The sequence below is a fragment of the Anser cygnoides genome, chromosome 5 (assembly GCF_040182565.1).
Source record: "Anser cygnoides isolate HZ-2024a breed goose chromosome 5, Taihu_goose_T2T_genome, whole genome shotgun sequence".
Classification (NCBI taxonomy): domain Eukaryota; kingdom Metazoa; phylum Chordata; class Aves; order Anseriformes; family Anatidae; genus Anser; species Anser cygnoides.
In genome coordinates this window covers 20,928,164-20,945,364 of record NC_089877.1, presented here as the reverse complement: position 1 = coordinate 20,945,364, position 17,201 = coordinate 20,928,164, and the positions used below count along the sequence as shown (strand labels likewise).

The 17,201-nt window shown below is 41.1% G+C and overlaps 1 long non-coding RNA gene across 4 annotated transcripts in view; it reads right to left on the bottom strand.

Annotated features, from left to right (window-relative positions):
• LOC125182190 (uncharacterized) overlaps positions 1-17,201 on the bottom strand; it is a 100,005-nt gene that overhangs the window by 51,335 nt on the left and 31,469 nt on the right. The window contains exon 1 of one of the 4 annotated variants that reach the window (XR_010831781.1): positions 5,424-7,314. The exons of the other annotated variants lie outside the window; for them this stretch is intronic. This is a non-coding gene — a long non-coding RNA (uncharacterized lncRNA). Of the gene's footprint in view, positions 1-5,423; positions 7,315-17,201 lie in introns of those variants that run through there. 4 annotated transcript variants of the gene reach the window in all.

The window sequence follows — 17,201 nt, the reverse complement described above, 5'->3', positions numbered from 1 at the left end:
TAGGGTGAAGACCACCAATTTCACTTCTAGACTTATACCAAATACTTCTGAGCCTGAATCCTCTGCCATTTGGAGAACAATAGCCAAGTACTTGGATATAAACTATCCAGGTGTGCAGTAACTCATGGGAGTTTTCATTACTGCCTCTAGGGCAGGAGGCAGCTCAGGGAGAGGAGCAAATATAAATTCTTAAGCAATTACATTGGATAAGTGGACTGTTGTGGCCTCCTTGCAGAGGTGAAGGCTTAAACACAGGCACACATAATATTCTATTCAGAATGTACACAAATACTTAGATAAGGTTTTCCTGGTGGACTATGTGCTAGAAAGTATCTTAACAAAATGAGACAAATTTTCAAGTGATTGAGACTAGATTAGAGAATTCAAGTGTTAAGACAAAAGGAATTTGTATTGCAAGGCTCTTTCATTTTGCTGCCCATGACAATGAGCTGGAAGATCCCATGCCATTACAAGGATACAGCTTAGTGGTTTATATCCAAGTACTTTGAAACTGCACCCTTTACCTGCAGTAAAATGGTGCAGGGGTACAGATGCGTAGTTGTTAAGCACTGACAGCATGCTCTTATAAACCTATTCACCAAAGGCACTGCTGTGATTACCTCAACATGTACAGTTACCACTCCTGCTCTCAGCAAAATACACCCATACAGTTCATCCACAAGGTCCCAGTCTGAATTTCTATGGTCAGGCTTCCTCTCTCTTCTGTCCCCTCACATGGTCACATTCACTAGCTCTAGCACTCTTTCTCTCTTCCCAGATCACCTCATCTTCTGGAAAAAGGATTTAAAATAGCTCAAAGAATTGCTCTTCCCAAGCCTCTCAGCTTTCTCCAGGAGAGAGTCATTCAAGAGCAGTAAGAGGCAGCCACTTCTATTTATTTTGTCTCAAGGGAAAAATCAGCAGGAATAAGTGAAGGTCACATCTGTGTGAATGACTTGTCTGTAGCAGTTGCAGCAACTCAGAACAGAGCAAACCCCATTTCTAGAGGTGCTTTCCCTGTCAGACAGAGAAGAGCTGTACGGACTGCGGTGCTTGGCCATCTGCCTGCCTGGCACCCCAGCTCAGACAAGCATATTGTACAGAGCATTTACAGCTTACTCAAGCCCGAGGCTGCAGAGAGCAATTAGAATGTCTAATCTGGCTTCTCATCCCCCATGCAGTTTTATGTTTCTTGAACATACCCTGTACTAAACCACTAAACCCCAAAACTTTAGTTAAACTTAACCATTTTACTTCAACTTAGCTCTCACATGCTACAGGTAAAGGAAAAAAAACACAAACAAACCCGTGTCCAAAACTTATGTGGCGACCTGCACAGAGTTGCTTAGGCAACATGCCGTCAGTGATCCAACAGGTAAATCATCCAATTTGTAGCAGAACAGGGAAAAAATTCAAAACCACAGATAATCTAGACTGTGGAAAAACTCCCTAAGTCTGACACTCGGTGTGACCCTGGAAGTGTGAACAAGACAAAGCAGGTAACCATAAGGTCCCACCGCCACCATCTCACTGCATTAGTGCTTACCAACACTCCAGGTAATCTCTAATGATTCAAACGAAGAAAGAAACTTCACTCAAGTGCATCCAGGGGAAATACATGAGGGGGAAGCAAAAGCCAGTAAATCTTTGCCTTTCCCCTGACCTAGGCAGGCAATTTGTGAAAGTCTGAATGATGAGATTTGATGATAGCTATCTTGCAAAGCTACAAGGATTGAAGGATGTTGAGAGTAGTGCAAACAGTCCTCTCCTGCCTGTCTCCTCAGAGGACCACGTAAGAACGGGTTTGTGACAGAAACACAACTTCAGAGACTCTCAGGCTACAGTGGGCAATTTGGGCTATGCAGATATTCGGCTCTCATCCATGCACAGAGGCTGTGAGATGCCTGCCACAACCTGAAATAAAGTCCATGTAGTCCATTTTAAAAATAGTAAAGCCTAGTGAATCAACTCCCTTCCTTTGGACAACAATCTAAGCGTATAGTTAGTTTCACGGCTAGAGAAGTACATCTAATTTCAAGGTTGAATCTGTTTACGTTCAACTTCTAGCCACTGGATCTTGTTACTTGTGTCAGCAAGGTTGAAAAGCTCCAGACATCTTTTCCCTGCATAAATATGTAGATACACTCATTGAGTTACCCTATCTTTGATTATTTTAACAGTGCCTAGACCAAGCCCTGATTTGTTATTACTATTATTATTATTAGTTCCTCTTCCACTTCTTTCTTATTCCTCTCTGTACTGAAAGTTGACTGGCTGAGGAGGAAGAGGAAATGTGAACAAAAATCAGCAAATTTAAAAAAATAATAATAATAATAATCTGCACAATAAATCCTTCTATTTTCAGACTGTTAGGTTATTTATACATTTTTATTACCTCTCTACTAGTCCGAGAGATTTTTCTGTTTTTTTTTTTCTCAATGAAACACTTATTGATTTCTGTTGTTTACTGATAAACCTATAACTGTTTGACCAAACTGAAATTAAGTTTTCCCTGATTAAGAAATCCATGCGACCTATTGGCATGATTTGCAAAGTGACTTGTGAACTCTCCAGGTCATGAGTTTTCAGGTGATTTGTAGCCCTACCCAGATAAATTTAGGAGGATTTTCAATAGCCAACCAGATGCAAATTTTATTATAAAGATTCAGGAATAGGCGTATTATCCATTCATTCTGTCCTCCTCTGTGACTAAAGAAAGATCTTGTCTTGTACTAGAAAGAGAATCATATTTCTCTTAGCTAAAAATCTCCAAGTGTGCTAGAAGACTACCTTATTTATTGAGTCTATTTACTACTGTTGATGGATTGTATACTAACACAATAAACAGTGTCTTGAGGGAGTGAAAAATATTTCTGCTTTCATTAGGGCTCTAACTTTTCTTTTTCTGGAAACATTTTCCTTCTAAGGTCCTCAAGGTGAAAGCAGACACCATTTCGTGCCTTGCTATAATAAAGTAAATATTTTCTTTTTCTAATCATATTGACCTTGTGATCTATTGCCACTGGAATTTATATTCCTGGGAAACTCTGAGAAGTTATAGTTTCCGTCTCCAGGAATACAGATATCATTCTCAGCTCTACCTGATTCGGAGCTTGTTTAAAATTAATGGAGAATTTTCTTGGTATCAGATGCCGTATCAAGAATGAAAAAGGTGAAATTAATAAAATGTCAAGAATAATTGATATTATATCCCAGAAATGTTATTAAACTGTCAAGGGTCTGATGAATTCACATACACAGACCTAAACCAGGCTGAACATTCCTTGTTTAAGTTAGATGCTAGCTTTATTTCTTGTGTGGGTGTAGAAGAAATTACTGGGAGAAGCTCTAAGATGTTCCTATGCTGTCCAGCAAGAGATCTCACACCAGTCATGGAGGGACAAGCTGAGTCAGGTGAGAAAACACGTCCACTGGGAGAATAGCTTATCAGCAAAAACGTTGCTCTCAAGAGGTTAGTATTACAAGAAGAAAATTAGCTAACTATGAAGTCATAAAGAACTGTGCTCCAGTACGTACCCGCAGAGTCTCAGGACCCTGGGGTCATCTGTTCAATCTTCCCACAAGCACTCTCCCGTTTCCCATGCCATTCTTACACCCCTTCCTGACAGTCTTTGTGCAGAAGGAGATGAAAGCAGATGAAATTTTAACTTCTTATTCACTGGGAAGTAGGTCTTGCACTGTGTCCTGCATAGGGCTTGGAGGAAAGCTAATGGGGCATTCAAAACATAAGGTGGTTTAAGTAACGTCATGTACTGGGTGATCAAGATTCATAAGGTCTCTGTGGATCTCTCCAGTGAATCGATCAGGGGCCTTAATGCATGACAGCCAGTTGTTAATACCATCTGTTATAATGGGTCATCAGTGTCAATGGGAATTTCCTGTACAGAAGCCTCTGAGATTGCTGCAACGCATTTCATTCATAGATAAGAGAAACAAAACAACAATGGGAAACTCACTACTTCAGACTTTTCCTAAACTCTTTGGATTATCCAAGATACATATTCAACAGAAGTCATAGTTGCAATTTGATCTGTACAGAAGTTGCAAAGAAGTCCATCAGGGATCCCTGACAGGAACAAGGAAGGGCAATATTGCTTTTACATCAGGCTTGTAGAAAACACAGTTGTTCCTGTTTCAAAGCCTAGCCTTATTTTTTCTGAAGCCTGGAACAGTTGGTGGCAGATAAATCCCTATTATTGCCTGTAGGCATTCCTCAAAATATATCAATTATCCTATCCAGTTGCATTTCAGATGAATTACTCTCTGGTTACCAAGACAACCAAATATGTACAACAAGAATGAACTTTTTTTTTTTTTTTGACTCATGCATACCAGGGCTGCCAGAGCAACCTTAGCAAATGCATCACCTGAGAAATCCACACGCAGTCTCAAGGGGACACAGTTCTTATCAGCTGTGGGAAGTCTGCCTGCAGAACCAGGGATATCACCTCCTGCCCCAGCCTGCAGGGTAGTGTTTGCAGTGCTAGAAAGGCCCAAGGGCTTTGGAGACCATTACGTTTCCCTAACAGCATGAGAAGACACAGAAAGCAAACAGTCATAGGAAAAGCAAACTATCCTCAAATGTCCACAGTTAAAAAGCAATGCTTGTACTGAGAAATCTCTCGTTTTAACTGTATTTCAGACACAATTCCTGCAAGGAGTAGAAGGTGGTTTATCCTGGTTGACATTTGCAGACAAGTTATGTTCATTATCAGCTCAACTGCATATATTGCTCACAACCCATCAGCAGTAATTTTCTTTGTATAGGCAAGACTTCAAAGCTAAGAGGAAAGACCAATCTATAAGCAGACTTAACACCAAAACACATTTAATGCTCTTCGTATCAGCTTGTGTGTAGACTAGTCCTACGTGATAGGGGAAAGAAATGAAGGAAATGATTTTAAAAGCTTCTTGAAATAATCTTTTATTACTAAAGCCTGGAAAAAAACTAACATTAAAATGGTGACCTGAATGGTGACCTGCAGGCAAAATGTTTATCATGAACATTACTTGTCTCTCTCTGCAGTAATGTTTCCTTTGTTGGATTTTAATGTTTATTCAGTAAGTAAGAAATTGAATAAATAATAAAACTCTTCTTGTGACAGTATGTTACAGCACAGCATGGAACCCAGCTCTCTAGACCCATAAAGGAAAAACACTATTCAGGATCTCAAGTTACAACGCAGTTGAATAGTTTGGTTTTTTTCTTGTTATTGTTTTGTTGTTGATATTGTTGTGTTGTTTTAAGTAAAAAATCCATAATGTCTGGTTATCCTACATAAGAGCTTTCTATTTCCTAAAACAGACAGTTTAGAAACAAAGACAACAAGCAATAAAGTCAACAAGGAATAAAGCCAACAGATGCATTTCTGCTGGATATAGGCAAAAGGCAGAGCTCTAACCTCTTGTTTGGGAGACAGTCTAGAAAGCCTTTCATTCCTTCCCAGCTCCAGTTTCAGGAACACAGTTCAGCAGTGGCAGGTGCCACAGCGACATCCCAGCCACACAGCCACCCATTTTCTCTTAGGCAAAAACAGAAGAAGAAACTATATTAAAATATATCCTAATGAAACACAAGTCACAACATACTTTTATTAACGCACCATAGATGCACTTAGTCCAGACTACACATTCAATACTAAAAATAGGTACTCTTGACAGTCACATGCTAGATGGGAGGTGAGGCTGGGAAAGCAGTCCTGTCCCTTTCCCATCCTCACGATCTTTGAGCCAAGTAGCAATGTGAGACCATGCTGTAAAACAGTGGTCCATCACACCCACTGCAAAACAAGAGAGCCCCAAAGAATTCATAGTCCAAGAACAGGAATAGAAAAGTAAAGGTTAGGGCGTAGATATGGGAGAGGCTAGAAGAGGGTCAAGATCTGGGTTCAGAAAGATAAATGGCCTAATTCAAATGACTTGAGGAATAAAAGGGATGATCAGCTTCTCCTTACAGCAAAGCACTAATGTACATGCAGTTGATATTGTTAGCAACTGAGAGTCTATTGGACTGCAAGCTATGAAAAGAGTAGCAGTAACTTTCATCTCAGGCCAGTGACTTCCTTACTCAACTGTAAAAACACTGGAAGAAAAAGAGTTTTCAACTTTACTAAAACTAATGCATTTCTGAAGAATATACTGCATTTGATAAAATAGCACACTTCTTTGAAAATATGCTGATACGTGGTCGTATAACAAACTACAGGAAGAATCTTCAACAGCAGCAGCTGAAGTCAGTGTCAGCCACAAGAATGAATATCTAGAGAAGCGTCATACTTCGCTGTCACTGTGAACTTAGCTGGGCACGAGGAGGTTTCTTATAAAGACGCCCACCAACAATTCTAAAAGGTGACCCCTGAATATGTACGTTATTCACGTCACTAACATTTACTAGCAATTGATTTGTTTGCAGTTCTTAAAGCCCCTCCAGTAAAGACAAAGATTGATCTTTGCTGCAGTCAGTTCTAGAATCTAAGCATCTGCCACAGGCTGTCACTTTGAGGCGCATTTCTTATTCATCTAAAGGAAAGTGTTAAGGATGCTCTTTGACTTGGAAACACAGACAGTTCAACTGGGAAAGCCAATTGGTCATGCTCTGCTCTGATCCTTTTGCTTCTGCTCTGATCTTTTTGCTGCAGTAGCAACAGCTCTGGTAATCACATGAACACCAGGTATAAATCACAGCCCCATTTCCAACCAGGAGTTTCTTAAGAGGGCACTTGATCCATATATTTTCCTCCCTTTAGGATGATCAGCCCATTTCTACATGGGTCCCAAAAGCCACTCGCAAAACTTCCAGTGACAGGGACTGCACAGAACTTGACTTGACATAGTACTTGACTATCTTATAGCTAGAAAAATAGCTTTAGCATTTAGTGCAAGGACCCGTTGCTGTGCTCTAGCCAACCACTGCAGCAGACATGGCACATGCGTTGGTCTTTCCACTCTGTGCTTGCACCATGTTCACCCCACCTGAATGCTGTTGTTCATCTCCCTCCAAGCAGTTATTTTCTCGACGGCCTCAGCTCTTCCAGACTTTCCACGCAGGTCACGATTTCTAAACCTATGACAGTTCTTGCTGTCCCGTAGTCACTGCTGATCATTTCTCTCATCCACTATCAAATGTTTAGCACCAGCAGGGTCAGATTCTGCTTGCATGATCTTCTGGCATCATTTGCCCTTTATGTTACTTATCTGATTCCCTGTCTATAATTCTCCAGGGTTTGGAAATGACCAGTCTGAGCCTGGAGGCAACAGGGAGATCTTCTGATCACGTCTTTCCTATTACACCTGATATACTCCACAGTTAAATAAGAATCACTTGGATTAAAAAGATTCTTGTCTACCATATTTATCTTAAGAGTCTCGGTCCACAACAGATCTCTTTGCAGGAAGCTAAACATTACAGTAGCATGAAGAGCTACCATCTTATTTGCATTTCGGCAACAGAAAAATCCCAGTGATAATCTGCTGTACTCATGCAATACTGCTCATGAATCGTAAGGCATTAAGCCCATACATTTAGCTTTCTGTATGTGTGTGCAAGGAATTTTTCTCAAGATAACAATGCAGGCTACTTAGGAGGGCACAATGCTTCTTTTTAGATTTCTCCCTTCCTAAGCAATTAGCATTTCTGTAACCACAAATTGCACAGAAATCAGCACATCTCATCTGTAGGGTAGAACAGTTATTTCCTCACACTTAAAAGATTGAAGTGTATATAAAGCTACTGGGGAAGCATCTAATGCAGTTGTTTTATGTGTGAGAAAAGGAAGCAGCAGCACAGAGGGAACAGTGCAAATGTTGCATTTGCTTCCTGAAGCACGCACTAGACAAGCAAGCACAGCATGTTTCATTAGAAACAATGAAATCTCCTTTTCAGCTGGCTGGCATTTTGGCAAGGCTGCTGATAGATCAGAAACTCAGAGCACAATTTGTTTGCCATGCTGTAGCCTACTTTTGTTTAATCAGACAGCCACTGTTGAATGTGTTCCTGCTGTCAACAACAAACCTCCAGACCCACATTCACACGTCAGTGCGTGTGTGTTGTGTGCGCGTGTATGTGTCTACGTGAGCTCTTGCTCATTCTGTGATTAAAAATGTAAGCACCTACTATTTTCAGCCTGAAAGGCAGCCAAAACCTTTGTGTTCAAGTTGGCACAGGGAAGTCTCCCTGTGCCCATTCCATCGTATTAGCAGCTCTCCATAAAATGGCAAAGGAGGATGCGTAATTTTTAAACTTTCTGGAATCCGATGGTTTCACTTGGAGGTTTGAAGTAAAGGCAAAGTCTGCATTCATGCGTGATGTATTTATGCCACAGTTGCAATCTATTTACAGGCTGGAATACAGGGAACTCATCTACTTAGCACTGAAAAGGCTCAAAGCTTTTAGTTAAGGGCCTGATCTAGCTCCTGGTGAATAAACTGAGTCAGACTTTTACCAAACATGCTTTCAGTAAGGTCCAAAGGTTTCACCACAGCTCTGGTAGGAGCATAAATGAGCCTACCACTGGACTTTTGGACATTCGCTTCCCACATTTCAGAAAATATTCTCAGTGCTAGGCTGAAAATTAATACTGAAAACTTGAAAAAGGTGGTTTGGAAACACTGACTCAGCGATCAGCTCAAATGCTTCCTTGTCCCTGTCATCTTCTGTGTACTGGAGTCCCTGGCTGGACTGTGCTCTGTGGCCGGCCTGCCAGCAGAGCTGCCCGTGCCTTCCATATGGGGACAACCGCACGCGGAACACCATGAGCTGCCGGCGGGGGAAGACGCTGACTTACACAGCAGGACGACAACACATAAGTTTGACAATTTAGAAATATTTCTGGTTTTCTGGACAAAAAAAAAAAAGTCTTAGGTCTCAGGTTTTTGAATCGATGCTTCAAAAATTGGTCTTTTGTTTTCATTCAAAAGAACATTTCACCAACTTTAATCAATTATGTAATTTCAAAGACAACCCATCTATCCAATAACCACTCTATAAAGACTACACAAAAATACATAAAGATGCCTTTTTTCCCTTTTTTGCCCATTCTTTAATCAACTCTATTATCTTGTAATATGGTGCCCCTATATATCGCTGTCAAGCCTGTGTAAAGTTTCAGGCCACACCTGTAGCTTAGAAAGACACGAGGAACTCTCTGGATGCAGAATTCAGTATCAGAACTACTGCAGCAAATGTGGCTTAATAAATGTTCATGCAGAAATATGCATATGTTCAAGTATGTTCTAAGCATTGCGTTCAGTAAATGCATATAGAAATACTCACTCTTAAAAGCCAACCCAAATATCACAATATAAATATAGCAACATCACAGCAGAAACGCATCCTGCATAACTAGGAATCAAGAAGACTTGAAGACAGTTTATAGACTCGTCCCTTGATGTTATTCTCAACATAAGCTTCTTCTACTCCACTAAAGCATTAAGAAAAGCATTAAAGTCATAAAAAGTATCAAAAGAAACTGAAAATAGTATGCTTAAGTGAGATGCTCACTGGCTTTGTTGCCAGAGGTTTTTCAGATTACAGTTCATACTTTTTGCAGATGCCTGTGCCTCACTTGTAGGAATTTGTGATATTTGAATTCCAGTTTCTGCATGTTCAACCACTCTTCCAGAGCTATATCCTGTTAATAAAATAAGTGCAGAGATCTGAGGTTATGCTGTGTGTGCATGTGTGTGTGCACACAACTGGGGCAGGGGACTGAGAGATGAGGGGAAAGGAGGCAGAAAAATAAAAACTTTTGTGGGGAGGGAGCAATAAATATATTAAATACTTCTGTTTCCTCTTAACTACTATAAATCATATGACTGCAATCATAATACCCAGAGATGTGAAGGTCACTAATTACACAGACCCGTAACAAGCTAAAGAAACTTCTGCAGGAAGTGACTTCAGTTATTTAATTGGTCAGAGCAAACCCAGCATCCCAATGAGTGATACCACTCAGTGCAGCTGTAAGCCTCACGTTTCACATGAACACTCTGAAACATGAAATAAAGGAATCAGGAACAAAAGCTATGAACTTCCAACAACTCGGAGCCAGTAAATTCCGGTAACTTACTGAGATTTTTTTCCACGCAGTCAAAGTATAATCCCTTATAATTTAGCCAAGTTCACTTTGGAGTAATAGATATTTTCCATCTCTCTAAATTGCCCTTGAACTTCAGCTGAGCAGCGTATTGTGCTTCACCTCCTGATGAGGACTGTTTAGAATTGCCATGTCCTGTTAAGCAGCTGGCCTGCTTCCCCTTGTAGCAAGCAAATTGTTCTCCTTCCAATACTAGGTATTTTTAGAAACAAGAGCTTTTGGATTAAAAAAGAAAAGTTGCATATCACAAGGCATCACTCGTTGCTCTTAAAGGTTTATTTTTTAACCCTTTTTGTGAATCTGACTCCTTTACCTTTTGGCACTTCTCCCTTTCACCTCCCACTTTGGTCACACTACATCAGTCTTAAAAAACACTCTGACTTTGCTTAAGGAGGGAGATGAGAAAATAGACAGAGGTGGATCTGTCAACTGCATTAAAGTCAGGGGTGTTTGGATGTGCTTTCATCCAAGACTAAATCAGAGAATAGTGTTTTAAATCTGAAGGTTTCACGTGGTCCTAGCATTTAACTTTATTGGATACCAGACTCTCAATGTGATTTGCAGAGCACTTGAGGTTTGTGGACTACTACTAAAGAATTTGCACGAGAGCTAAGGAAAAAAAAACTTATTTTCTCTCAAATCAGGATGTATTACATACAGGTACACATTGCTACTACAAAACAGTGAGGCATCTATAAGCTGGAAAAAAACATCAATTGGACTGTGACTGCAGCTTACCCATGCAGGAATCATTGCCACGTGGCAGGACCAGATCTAAAAAAAGTGATTTTTCCCCAGTACCAGCACCTCCCTAAAGGTTCCCCTTCAGTGCTATGCTCTCTGACAGTTTTTCAGTTCTGCATTGGTTAACTCTGGGGCAAAAGCAGCCTTGGAGGAAGGGAGACTGAAATAAAGACAAAGCATTAACAGGAGAGAAATGAAGTCTGGTTACCCCCAGCTATTTCCACTGAATGGAAGCAAGGAATCATTAAGAGCTGCAATCTGAAGTGGGCTATGCATACGTTAAGATGAAATTCTGATGTGCATTTTGCATCCTGTATTTGAGTCCAGGAAAGGAGCCAGAGCTAGGCAATCTTAGCACTCTGTGGAGCATGTATTAAAATGATCCCAAAAGTAATTAGATAAATTGAATGAAATCTGACTTGACAAGCAGGGGTCATCCTATTCTATGAAGGCTCAAGATGGATACCAAGGGGCCAAACAACCAGCGATTGAAGGGCACAGCTAATTAAAGTGCCTGCTGTATTAATATTTATGTTAAAGTTTCCACTAGCTCTGGCCTTGACCTGGCAGTCAGGTGTGCAATGTGTGTCCTTCATTTTAATCATTTTCAACATTATTTTTCATATGTTTATGAAAGTACTTTAAACAGGATGTTATACATGCCTCTTTCATTCTCAGACTAGAATGGCTGAGCAATGTCTCCAGATGGAAAAAAGACAGGTAACGGGTTGAAAACCAGTCCTTCTGATTCAGTAAGCAGAAAAAATAAAGGTAGGAAACACTGTCATTTGTCAGTGCTTTCTACCCATAGCTGTCAAAAATGCTTTCCTATCTCTATGATACCTTGTCTTCAGGCTGGGTGTTAGGAAAAGGTTCTGCACCAAGAAGGTGGTTGGGCACCAGAACAGGCTCCCCAGGGCACTGGTCACAGCACTGAGCCTGCCAGAGTGCAAGAAGCATTTGGACAATGCTCTCAGACATAGGGTCTGGTTTTGGGGTGGTGCTGTGTGCATCCAGGAGTTGGACTTGATGATCCTTGTGGATCCCTTCCAACTCAAGATATTCTAGAATTAATTTTATGGGTATGAAAACTGAGGAAGAGCTGTGAAGGCTCAGTGTGAGAAGCATTCACTGACTGTTTGAGAATAACCACAGTCTGGGATAGCTACAGACCTGTACTCCAGAGGTGTAGTGTAAATTCATTACGCAAATGTACGAGAGAGGGAGAGTAGCGGAGGAATTGTTATGTACCAAGAGACCAAAAAAAAAAAAAAAAGTCTCTCTTTTCTTGCTGAAATTTTAAAAAAAAAAACATTCTGGGCTGAATTTAATTTTTCATTCAGTTCAAAATGGAGAATACTAGACACACTTGAAACAATGCAACAGAAATAGAGAGCAACCTTCACACTGAAAGGGAAATGAGAAGAGGCTGTGGAGAGGACACAATGCTACTTCTCATTCCTTAACCACCCAATGCATTCGATTTGACATTGGTGGACACCAATGCCACCCATGGCCACCCAGCTTCTCGCTCCCCAAGCCCTGCAGACACCTGGACATCGCTTTCCAGTCGCTCTCCAGCCCACACAGCCAGCCCCACACTGACGGAGCTTGTCGCCCTCTCCTCATACAGGCAGACGTGTTTGGGTGGCTGCATATTCAAGCGCCCTGGAGAAGCAGCAGCCTGCAGGGCCAGGGCTGCCCCTTACCAAGGCTGTGAGAATAACTCTGCCAGCCACGAAACCCTCCAGGTTTTCCTGCGTGAAAGCAGGCATGGTTCCTGCCTGTGAGAGCCACACTGCAGCAGCACCGCAAGGATGGTGCCAGTGCACAGCATCCTCCCATCAGCTACGAACAGAACCAGAGATTTACTTGCTGGGCCAGAACTGGAGCCTGCAGCTTCCCTTCCCTGCCTGAAGGCTGAAACCACCACACCACTGCAAGTGAAAACTCATTTCTCTTGCCTCTTCCCCCACTCCAGAAAGATTTAATTAAATCACAATTAAAATTTGCAATTTTAATATGTAATGACCAAGACATTATTTTCACAGAATAAATTTCTAGGGAAAAAAAAAAAAAGTTAATAAAAGTCACCTCCATCTTTTCTTTAGGGAGATGGGAAAGGACTACAGAATTTCACAAAGTGCTTCAACTTCTGCCATTCTCCTGCTGTCAGCAAGGCCACAGACACCTTGGGCTGGACAATTATGCTTTGAGATATCCACAGCTAGCAGGAACATTGGTTCAAATATTCTGTTAACATTAAGGCAGACCTAGGAATTGTATCCCAGTGCTCTTTACCTTGATTTACTTCTAATGTTGAGGTCTTGCAGCACAAAAAGCTAATCAAGGAGGATGACATTTCCAAGATTAATCTGAGAACCATGATGGAATCCAACCTTCCATCTGAAACTGTGTGTATGGAGGGATGGATAAAGATTTGTCAAGACGTGTGATTTCACTGCCAAATTTCTATAATCCTTTTAACTACTTTATTGTACTTCTATTTTAGGTAACAGGAACGTATCTGGTGTTTCCCGTGCAGTCTGTGGTATGAGGTACAACCACTGGCTTTCTGGCACCTTGCCTCTGTGTAGGAGAGCCATAAAGCTTGGGTAGCCACGCCAGGGTGCACCGCTGTTGGTACCTGCTGCAATTCACTTGTTACAGCTGCAGTTGCAGCAATTTAGCAAGTAGAACACCCATTTTACTGCCTGTTTTATTACCAAGACAGATAAAATTTGTACAAGTAGTGCTCAGGGAACCAGCATATAACAGTGCATCTGAATTAAAAACTAACGCATTATCTAGCTGAACTCATTACCATTTACAGAAACCGCAAAACAGATTTGTTCCCCTCATCCGTTGCAATGCTCCCTGCACAACAGCTATTTGTTCTGAGCCTCTTTTAGCAACTTACCAGCAGAAAACAAACCGACAAAGTGGCAGTGCTGGCTGGAAGAACAGCTCATGGCAAGCAGCACTAGTGCCCTACAGAACGTACAGAAATACTGTTTGTTTATGATATGCCTTCCAATAGCTAGCTCAGCAGATTTGATGCCTCAAGGCTCTAAAGTGCTTCCCAAGCTTTGTAAACAGCACAGGAAAATGGATTTTCAGTCTGAAACCCAAAATGGGACTTTGGCGTCCCTAATTCCCATCTTCGGGTGCCCCTTGTTTCCTACATGTCTCAGTTTTCACCTCAGTTTTCAACTAAGCTTTATTTTCTGAAGGGAAGTTCCTACCTCGGGAACTCATGACAGTTTTGAGCCCCTCAAGCACATTTCCCCAGGATGACAGACATAACATCTGTGTCCACTTCTCGCCCCTAGTCACAAGGTGTCCTGCAAGGCACAGTCCTTCTGCAGAACCACAGGTACCATAGGACTGCAGCAGGTACTGCTGCAGTACAAGGATAGCATCACTTACACGTATGCTACCTCCAGAAGCAGCACTTGCAATGCAAACTCTAGAAATCTTCCCCAGATCTCCTCCCAGCTGACAACTGAGCATAAGCAGTGTCTCCAGCCAAAAAGGTGGCTCAGGATTTGGGAGGGCTAGAAATCAAGGAAGGGAGCTAAAGAAGGTTCAGCAGAGACTACAAAGGTGTTCAGGTCAGTTCATAAACAGTGGAGGAGGATCTGAGAGATGATTAACAGACTGCACATAAGTGGGTACTGAATAATAAATATTCTGCGTAACTATTCCTGCTTCTTCATGCGCCTCTCGGCTGAAATGTAGACCGAGCTCTGGCTTTCCAGAAACTCCTGGGGTGTTTTCATTCACATTAGGATTCCAAACTGCTGCATATAACACAGAGGTAAGGAACCGATTGTGCTTCTTACTGAACATTCAAGCCCCTTAAAAACAGAGCAAGAATCCCTGTACAACATAGTAAGTTGTGCAAATTTTAGACAAATTATTTGTCAATAGGAATTCCTCATAGTAACTCTTCTGTTACCGCTATATCCTCACACAAATATTTATCACCTCTGTTTTAGCAGAAGAAATATATCATTCTAATAAGCTCATTAATGAGAGAGGTCTCTCTTTACTCAGGATCCAATGTGTAAAGCATGTCATTGCGCTGTTGGCACCTGAGGAAAATGGCATCTCAGCCATTTCAGCACGTTTGTAAGCTTCCAGAAAAAGTCCTCCAGTATTGCAGTCCTTGGGCAGCAACTGCCAGTTCCCACTGACTGTGGAGACGGACCTGCAGTCTGTGCCTACACACAGGGGTGCCAGCACTGGGATGCAGCAACCACATCTCAGAAGCAAAGTCCGCAGAGTTCATTTTCAAACTTTTTCCCCAACCCAAGCCTTGCTCCAGCTCATTAGAAATAGAAGGGAAAAAAAAGAAAGAAATCCTAGCAAACTCCAGAACAGATGCGCACACATTCCATAGGCAGTGAAATTCTTTCTATCCCCTTTTTTGTCTGAGCTTTCCCCTCTGCATGGGTGCAGAGGTGCTTATAAGCTACATTCTTACCACCTCCTCCTCTGGACTGCTCTTCAGCTCTTTGGGTGAGTGAAACCCCACACAGAATATTAAGAGCAAAGCATTACACATAAAATCAAGCATAGTAGTTTGATTTTAGATAAGAACTAATGCATTATGACAAAGATTCCCTTCAAGTGCAAGCACAACACACAAAGTACTTCTCTTCCAGGAGAAAAAGCAGAGCTGAAAAACAACCAACCACTCCCTTTGCTATAAAGAAGTAGACATATTTTGCTAAATACATATATATATATATTATATATATATAATTTCTCCCAATCTCTAATTTTATTTCCTTCTCCTGTATTAAAATATCTGGTCCTCACTGACTGATGAGCTTCAGATGCTTCAGTCTTCCAGTTCCTAAATGCTTTTCTGCTTTCTTTCTGAGTTTCTGCAGACAGGCACAGAAGGGATGCATTTGATTCCTTCAGGACCTCAGCATGTACTCAGGACTTCAGAAAATGCAAAACACATGCTGCATATTATCATCGAGCCACAGGCCTAATGCCACCACTTGAGCACAATGCATTTCCTTGTGAAAAGCAGAAAAAGAAACGTAGAGCACATTAAACCAAGCAGTTTATTCCTGGTGGGAAACAAGCCTTTGTATGTGCTGAGCCAGAAGATAGGTCTCTAACTTCACCCACTTAGAGGTTTCCTTGTCTTGTTTTCATTTGTTTTAGGCATTCTAAAATGACAGGCTGAAAACTTAAAGACCAATACTGAGACTTTATAATGTGATATTAATCCTGTAAGTGCCTACAGATACCCAAAAGAATCAATCCCTCACCTCATGCTCCACACCTGGTGAGTATTAATAATGCATTCCATAGACCCTTTTTTTTTTTTTTTTAAGAAACACATCTCTTGACTATATGAAGAAGAGAAAGGATTTAAGTCTGTTGTTGAAAAGAATAGGATTCTTAAAAGGTTAAAGAATCCGATCATCTGCTCAATTACTTAAAGCTAAATAGTTCTGGCTATCAAACAACTTAATTAAAATTTACCCAGAAGAAAGTCAGTAGGTTGTGTATCAACGAAAAAACACATCACTAAGGAATGTGCATCTTGCGGAAATTGGGAACAGAATATGCGTAGGCCGATCATATTAAGGTATTAAGTGTTTGGTTTAGATACTGCCTGTAAAGGCGCACAACACAGCATTGCGGGTTCAGAGACCGGCATACCTCGGGGGAAGGTGGGGCTGGAACAGATGGTGGGATCTGCCTCTATACACAAGGAAGTCAGAGTTTTGTCCAAAAGCTACATTAGAACATCAAATTCAGTCCTAATTTCATCATACAGATACAAATCTGCACTTCCACATACTTTGTCCTTGTTGTCGTTCCCAATCCATGGCAAAGGCCATTTGTTTGAATGACAATAGTGGCAATGAGAGGCAACTAGAGCCACAGACATTTCTGCAGGTCTGCTGGTCATCCAGTTGTAGGAGAGAAGAGGAAATGTAGTGTTTTCAACATTTTACACTTTGAAACTTAAATTTACTCTTTTTCAAATATTTGTCAAGAGTTCTAGCACATCACTGTGATGTTTCTTTGCTACTCAAACACAATAAAAACGTCTGAGTTTTGAGTGGCTGAAAGCAATCAGTAAACAACCAGTACATGAAAGCAATGCTCAATCTTAAGTGATAAAGTGTTGTTGTTGAGTAGATTAGATGAGAATTCAAGTTTATTTCTTTCCCCTGCAAAGTGCAAGAAGGTAACATCAAACCCCTTCTAAGTTACTAGTTAGTTCAATATTAATCACTTACTGAGCATTTTTTTCTCTCCAGACACTAATTTCTTTAAAACAGGCTATCTGATTCACCCACAAAA